The following is an 8335-nucleotide window of genomic DNA, read 5'->3' on the forward strand; positions in this document are numbered from 1 at the left end:
CATTATCTAGTGTAGTCCTGTCATAAAATGTCTCCTATATTGACTATATATCACTGAGAAATAAATTCTCTACTTAAAGTTTTATACATCATGATTGGAAGAATTTCCATGGATAGGTTCTGTTTCTGTTCGTTTTACCTTGTTTCTTTTCCATGACCAAATATTTCCAGTGCCTACCACTATAGGATACACTTACATTGCCATGTGTCCTCTGGCTCTATTCTTTTATGTTGGGAAGCTAAGGAATCAACACAGCAAGTGGTAGAATTATTCCTAGAAGCCAGTCCTACTCTGGAATGGTAGCAAGAGCTTAACTATACACAAGAGTGATTGTTAACCAAATAAATATATCCCACTGGAGTCAAACTAAATGAATAACTAACTCAATTTCATTTTAGATTGATCCCTTGAATGCCTATTACCTCTCTTAAGGCAGCCAATAAAAGGGGAAGTGTGACAAAAGGGAATTTGGACAAGAACAAGCCATCAGTCTTAAACAATTGCAGTTCAGTGTTTTTCTTTTAAACATTTTACCAAAACACATGATCATGGGACCTCATAGCTCAGATTTCCTTGGGACCTTGAAATGGGCTTATGCAAGCAAGGAGCCCAAAATGTACTCTTCTGCAGCTTTACTGTAAATCTACCTCTGTCCAATCTCTACCCTCTTCAAAGTTATATCCTCCCTAAAGGTAACCATTATTCTGAATTTGTCTTGACTTTGTATAAACGGAATTGTACAGCAAATATTTTTTGTTTTTGTTTTTGGCTTCCCAAAATACTGGACCGTATTTTGGTGAGATTCACCTATATTGTTGCATACAGCTATTATTTGTTAATTTTCTCTATAGCATGACATCATGTGAACAAACCACATTCTTCCATTGATGTAAATTTGAGTTGTTTTTAGTTTAAAAATCTTACAAATAATGCCACTATCACCATTTCTATTGTGTCTCTCCATGTGTGTGTAGATATTTCTTTTTAACTCACACCTAGTTGTAGAATCAACAGATTATAAACCTCTTCAATTTTAGTAGATAATGCTAAACTCTTTTCCAAAGTATTATATCAACTCTACTTCCACAATTGGTGGAATGAGAGTTTCCATCGTCAACACTAGTCATTATAGTTAGGTGGGTAGCGAAATAGCCTTCAAGTTATGATTTTCATTCCACATGACTTTCATGTGTTTACTAGCCATTTGAATGTCACCTTTGGCCAAATGTTTGTTGAGCTCTCTCGATCATCTTTCTATTTGGTTGTTGGCCTGTCTCCTATTGATTTGTGGAGATATTCATAGTTTTCATATAGATGATCTTTGTAAGTAATATAAGTTGCAAATATTTCTTTAAAGATTTTATTTATTTATTTGAGAGAGAGAAACAGAGAGACAGAGACAGAGAGCATGAGCAGGGGGAGGAGCAGAGGGAGAGGAAGAAGGAGATGCCCTGCTGACCAGGGAACCTGACATGGGGCTCGATCCCAGAACCCTGTGATCATGGCCTAAGCTGAAGGCAGACACTTAAAACTGAGCCACTCAGGAACCCAGTTGCAAATATTTTCTCCCATGTACTGAGTTTGTAATTTCAATTACTATGTGTTTTTGTATTTCTAGACAAAATGGTCAGTTCTTTCCAAATATACTTAACCCATTTTTGGTAGACTTAATTTCTTTATATTTTTAAATTTATTCTCTATTTATTTAAGCATTGGAAAATGTTAATGTTTTGTATTCAGGACATCAATATTTGAAATTTCCTGAAATCAAATCTACTTTTATTTATTTATTTTTCCCTTTTGCAAATTCTCTCCCGTGGTTTCTTGACATACTTGTGTTTGGGAGAGGTGGGGTAGAGGCAAGAGGGGGATAAATCTTGGTTAAGGTTGTCCTTTGCTACTGAGAACTGAATTTTTCCCCTGCCGTGTGCTTATTTTTTTTTTTAAATTTTATTAACATATAATGTATTATTTGCTTCAAGGGTATAGGTCTGTGAATCCTCAGTTTAACAATTTAGGCTACATTAAATTCATTTCTTATAACTGGTGTGATAGACTGGAATTTGTACTCAACTTGCTAAACAATGGGAGACACTGAGGAGTTTAAATGTGAGAATAACATAGTTAGATTTTTGATATTAAAAAGAGAGACAGAGAGAGACAGAATAATTTGGATAGATAGTTTGAAGTTAGGGATAAATAGTTGGAAGCTGGGGATGTTAGGATCTTATTGCAATCATACAGGTGAGGGGTAGAATAGACAGGTACAATAATAGTGGTGGTAAGAAAGGATACAATGACTCACAAACAATATGTAGTTACAGAAAGCATCAGTTTAAGTAGAAATGAAAATAATAAAAAATACCACTGGGTCAAAACCCACATCTTTGTAAAGAGGCACTTTTATTCATTATTGATGGCAATATAAATCAGCCAATTCTCTAGGTAGAGAATATGATAATATATACCAGAAACTATGAAAACAAAAGTACAACAGTATGCCTTTCTCCAACAATTCCACCTTTAGTAATAACTAAGGAACTATGGAGACAAGCCTGTAAAAGTGTAGGAACAAAAGTTTTCACTGTATCTTTGTTTCTGAGGTAGCAAATTAGAAAAAAACTATGTATTTATTCTGTAAAATCAAAGGGAACCACCAAAAATGAAGATATAAATTATAGTCTAAGTAATAAAGTAGATTGCAGAATAGTATTGGAAAATATTATACCATTAAAAATAATAATATGCGTATATAAAATATATTTGAAAAAATAGGTAATAAAACAATGCTTATATCAGCATATTTTTTTCTATTGCCTTATATTTTGAGAATGCACATGGATCATCATCTTTTGGAAAAGTGATAAAGCAGTTAATAGGTGCTTCAAAGAAGCCAGTATTGGCTACTGGTTTAGTGGGGGAATCTGATGAACTTAGATGCTGTGTGGGACTTGTTTGAAAATACAATTGGATATATCTGAATCTCAGTTAGAAGAGTCTCACCGTAGAGCATTTAAGATGAAGTGGCTGATGTCAGAACTTTTTCCAATGTGTTTCCAGGAACTTTCGTACTAAATTTTATTATTTATTTATTTATTTTTGTTTAAAGATTTTATTTATTTATTTGCCAGAGAGAGAGAGAGAGCAAGAAAGTGCACACGAGAGCACAAGCAGGGGGAATGGCAGGCAGAGGGAGAAGCAGGCTCCCCACTGAGCAGGGAGCCCCATGCAGGACTCCATCCCAGGACTCAGATCATGACCTGAGTCAAAAACGCTTTACTAACTGAGCCGCCCAGGCGTCCCTGTACTAAATTTTAAATGCTTAGTTAAAAGAATGGTATAAGCATCTATTTTGGCAGTAATTATCAGCCTCTTTCCTTTATGGGGTTAAACTTACTCTTCCCCAACCCCTCATACTATTGGTATGATTATATTTATCAGATATTAGAAATCCCATATAGATTGGGTAGGCTATGCATTTTGAAAATATATATTGTGTAATTAAGTAATGATTCTATTGGTCAATATTTATAAACAAGGCACTTCAGAGGGTGTTTTAATTCTACAGTTCAATAAAAATCCTGTCACTAACATTTCCCTAATATATCACCTTTCAAGGCAAACTTTGAATAACAAATTCTTTGATCTTTATTTTGCCAATTTGAAGTTTAGATTTTTTTAAAACTCTCAACACTAATTTTTTTAAGAACAAAAGTCTTATTTGTCATAATAATATGGGAATTTATCTAATATATTTATGGATCCTATAAGAATTTAACAAATCCCATTAACTGAGGTGTTTCAATTTCACAGGTAGGATATTGTTCACAAATCTAAACCAATCAAAAGTGAAATAAAAAAATAAATGTGTATTTCTAAGGGTGCTTGGGTGGTTCAATCAATTAAGTGTCCAACTCTTGATTTTGGCTCAGGTCATGATCTCAGGGTCCTGGGATGGAGCCCTGTGTGGGATCCTTGCTGGGGATGGAGCATGCTTATGGTTATCTCTCTCCCTCTTCCCCATTTAAATAGATAAATAAATAAGTATTTCTGAAACTATTAGAGTTTATCTCTGCAATGTAGTTAAAATGCACCCAATCTTCTTCATTCTCCTACTAGTAATGGAAGAAAAGCAGGTGAGGAAGGGGTCCTGACCTAAGAAGAAACTGCTCTTAAAAGGAAAAAGACCCCCTCCTGTTATTCGACACCACCCTGAAAGGAGCCCACCACCTTTCCCCCATACGAACAGCTCCCTGATAGGTAGGTAAACACATGGACCAAAACCTGATTGGGTGACAGGTGCATGGATGTTTCATCAAATTAAAACAGCCAACCAACAATCTCAAAAATTCCTAGACTTAGAAACTCTGAGGGCAACCCTCTGGGGTCCCCTCCCTCCTCTGAAGCTTTGAACTATCATCCAATAAACTTTGGTTTGCTGTCTATCATTCTTCCTCTGGTCTACCTCTTCATTCTGCTGAGTGGCGTGACCAAGAACCATGGGCACTAAAGGAAAAGAAATCCTGAAACACTAGTTCAAGCACTAACTCTTTCCCCCTGAATTATTGCCTCACCTGGTCTTCCTCCTCTCGGTATCTTCTTATTTCAGTCTCTTTCACATTGCCACTTCAAGCAGTTGGTTATGTAAAGTCTTGGCTAAAAAAATCTTCACCGCCCCAATTCCTGAAAGACTAAAGTCTTGCCTGGAAAGCAATATCATCTACATTTCGACCCCATCCCATCTTCCCGATTTCATTTCTTTATATGTTTCAAAACATGCCCTACAAGTGAATTCTCTTGCCTTCTGCATACTGTGCAAGTGCTGGAAATTTCTTCCCCATACCCTCTTAGCCTTCTCAAATTCTTATTGAGAGGTAGGAAAACTAATCTCTAAAGTCTGTTGTACCTTTTCATTTATCTAATGGTAATTCTTTTCTCTAACAGGTAAGTAGGTTTCCTGATTCTCCTCCTGAATCTTGTGCTGAAGCACAAGGTTGAAATGACTGGCCTTTTCAGCTAAAGGAAGACCAGTCTGTAATAAAGAATGAAGTCTTCCTTGAGGACTAAGATCAAACATCACTGAAATTGTCACAAGTTCTCTTTTTCATCCCATGGCTGCATGCATATTTATGTTCTTGCCCACGTATTTTCCTCCCAGTCATGTGGACACCTGTGGTGGACAGGTAACATTACTCATTTGTACTGGTCACAAATTCCATTCCTACTCATCGATCTGGAGACGAATCCTTCTGTGTGTTTTAGTAACAATTCAAACGAATGAAATAATTTTTAAAGTGTAACTAGTAAAGGAAAAGACTTTTGAGTTCTGGGAGGAGGCAGAGACAAAGATTTTTAAGTAAGGAAACAGGAAATAGCACCTACCTCTCTTTTTATTCTCTGGCATTCTGAGACTAGGAAAAATTATTAATGATACATTTGTGCTCCAACAGTTATTACTGTGGTATTGGCTTTAGTAAGTTAACACATGCATAAAATGCTACTCAGAAATTCAACCCCCACGCCCCTCTCAAAAAAAAAAAAAAAAAAAGAGTGGAAAAATTTGAGTGTCTTGAGAAAAGTTTAAATGTATCCACTTCCTCATATTGGCCATGACCTTGAAGTCTTGGGTTGCACCCAGGGTCATTGCCCTTCATTAGTCCGTGGAGACTAATGCTAATTGAACCCACTGCCTGGGAGTTTTCTAAGTGGGGGAAAAAATACATACTTTACATTTGTAAGACGCTTAATTTTAAAATAGATTATTTCTAAATCTGTGGGAAATGTTCTGTTTCAAATTTCATTTGGAGCCAGATGAAATAAAAAAGAGATGCTTTTCCTTAGGTCCCTTAATAAATTGCTTCTAAAACTTAATTCTTTTCAGATACTTTGTTACATAATAGTTTCTTACTCCTCAGTGCTTTTAACAGTAATAATGTTCTTCTGGATAACATGTTTTCACTGTTTGTATTTACCACAATTCCTTTTGAATTAGGCATTAAAGTAAGTTTTTCCTGAAATCAAAGGTGTTGGGATCATCCCTTACTCATTGCTTAAGATTTTTTTGTACCTCTCATTTCTGCAGACAGACACTTAGAGAGTAGGGCCCAGACAGAGATTTGCTTGTGTCCTTTGGTGTTTCTTTTGGGGGAAAAAAAAATCACCTCATGAGATGACAAGATTTTTTTATCTTAAATACTGTTTATTTCAGTTTGTGCACTTTTAAAACCTCTGTCATGATATCTTTTGCCAGAACATTGAATGCTCAAATTTGGCTGTTATCTGGTTAGGAAATGAGACTGTATCAGTCTCTGCTGTCATGGGCTTCCTGACCAGTTCTGAATTATTCCTTGGTTTGTAAGCTCCCTCTACCATCAAAATCTCTATTTGGCTTTTCTAATCTAAGAGACACTAGTCTTTGTGGCTCTTAAAAAACCTGACCCAGCCCGAAACCTGGGCTTTGGCTGGCCTCCTCCTTAGGGGGCTCCTTTCCGTTATCTCTTTGGAATTCAACCTCTTTCTCTGAACAAATGAGTCACATTTATCTAAACCTTACCTTTCAACTCTTACCACCCCCCTCCACCTTCTTTTTCTGCTTATGTTTGGGGCCTCTGGAAATCTGAGCCTGGGGAAAAGAAAAACAAATACGCTGCACTTTTCCTAAGAATGCCTGGTCTCTTACCCTTTCTGCGTCTCTGCAGCTGACACAAAGCCTCCATATCCATTTCACCCAGATCCTTCTCCCCGGAGCTCTTTTATTCCAAAGTGAAGCGAAGAATTTATAGTCATCTGATGAATTCCAACATAGTAATTCAATTGTTACATAGAAATTTGACTGCTTCAAAGGTCGGCTGGGCTTATTTTATGGATCAATATTGTTAATTACATTAGTAACAATGATCACTATCAACTGATCCTTTTTTTTTTTTTTTTAATGTGCCTGGTGCTGAGCTAAGTGGTTTACAGAGTAGTTTTATAAGAAATCTAGATTTACCAAATAATAATCCCTTCTTCAATTAGACAATACTGTGTGTTATGAATCCTGCTGCAGACAGTCAATAAAACATGTTTAGGATAGGGGCCCTCGGATTAGAGACCTGGGTTCAATTCTTTGTCTGCCAAGGAGTAGGTGTGTGACCTTGCATAAACTATTTAACAGTTTGATCCAACAAATATTTTTGAAAATATACATGCCATTATTTATTTTTAAATTACCTTAAACATTTTTTTTTTAAAGATTTAATTGTCAGAGAGTGAGAAAGCACAAGCAGGGAGAGTGGCAGGCAGAGGGAGGGAGGGGAGAAGCAGGCTCCCCACTGAGCAAGGAGCAAGGAACAGGACTGTCCCCTGGAATCATGACCTGAGTCGAAGGCAGATGCTTAACCCACTAAGCCACCCAGGCGTCCCATAACTTAACTTAAAATTTAAAGTTGCTTGTTGAATGTGTAAGTTTCAGAACTTAAGCTACATCATTAATCCAAAGAAATGATAATATCTAATTCATAGAGATATTATGGAGAGTGAGTAAGATTATACACGTAAAACATGTAGCTTAGTGCTGGCACACAGCAGTAGTCCGTAAACTATAGTTACCTCCCCCTATCCTGGCAGTTCTCAAACTGCTAAATTCCTGAGGTCAGGAAACTGCCAGAATCTCATTCTTTGTGCATCACGGTATTTTATCAAAACGTCTAGCATTAAACTGCCTGGGATAGAAAAAAAATAGAAAGTTATAATAAAATGATAAAAAATATAATTCATATATATATTCAATCAGTCTTAAAGCAATGTCCAAATGTTTATACTTTTCCATTTCATTTTTTATTTTTCAGATAAAATCATTATTTTATCTGATGAAGTAAGTGGTTAATCATGGATCCGATTCTCTCCTTTCCAGTAAAATTTAAAAGGCAAAGGCATTCAAGATGTAGCAGAGATCCTGGCTAGTCCCTCAGAGTGCTGATATTTTTAGAACACAACAGAAGAAGGGCATTATAAGCTTAGAAAATTTTGAGAAAAGTAGCCTAAGAGAGTACAATCATTATAAATCAGAATATTATAATGATATCAGGAAGCCCTAATCTGTCAAGGAACAAAGATAAGGAAGCAGTTCTATTTAGACATCCTACATGTAACTATTAAGATTAGGTCTAAATTCTTAGCACTGAGTTCAAATTTCCAGCCTGCTTTCTTTTTTGTTTTTTGTTGTTTTGTTTTTTGTTTTTCCACACAGCACACCCAGGTGTGGGACCTCTTGCTCCTCCAGGAACATACTATAAAAGTTGATGCTTTTGAAACTTTGCTTATGTGAGTCATTGGGTTAAGATTGTCACCTTCT

Source organism: Enhydra lutris, unplaced genomic scaffold (assembly GCF_002288905.1).
Source record: "Enhydra lutris kenyoni isolate GAN:26980312 unplaced genomic scaffold, ASM228890v2 scaffoldscaffold28, whole genome shotgun sequence".
NCBI lineage: Eukaryota > Metazoa > Chordata > Mammalia > Carnivora > Mustelidae > Enhydra > Enhydra lutris.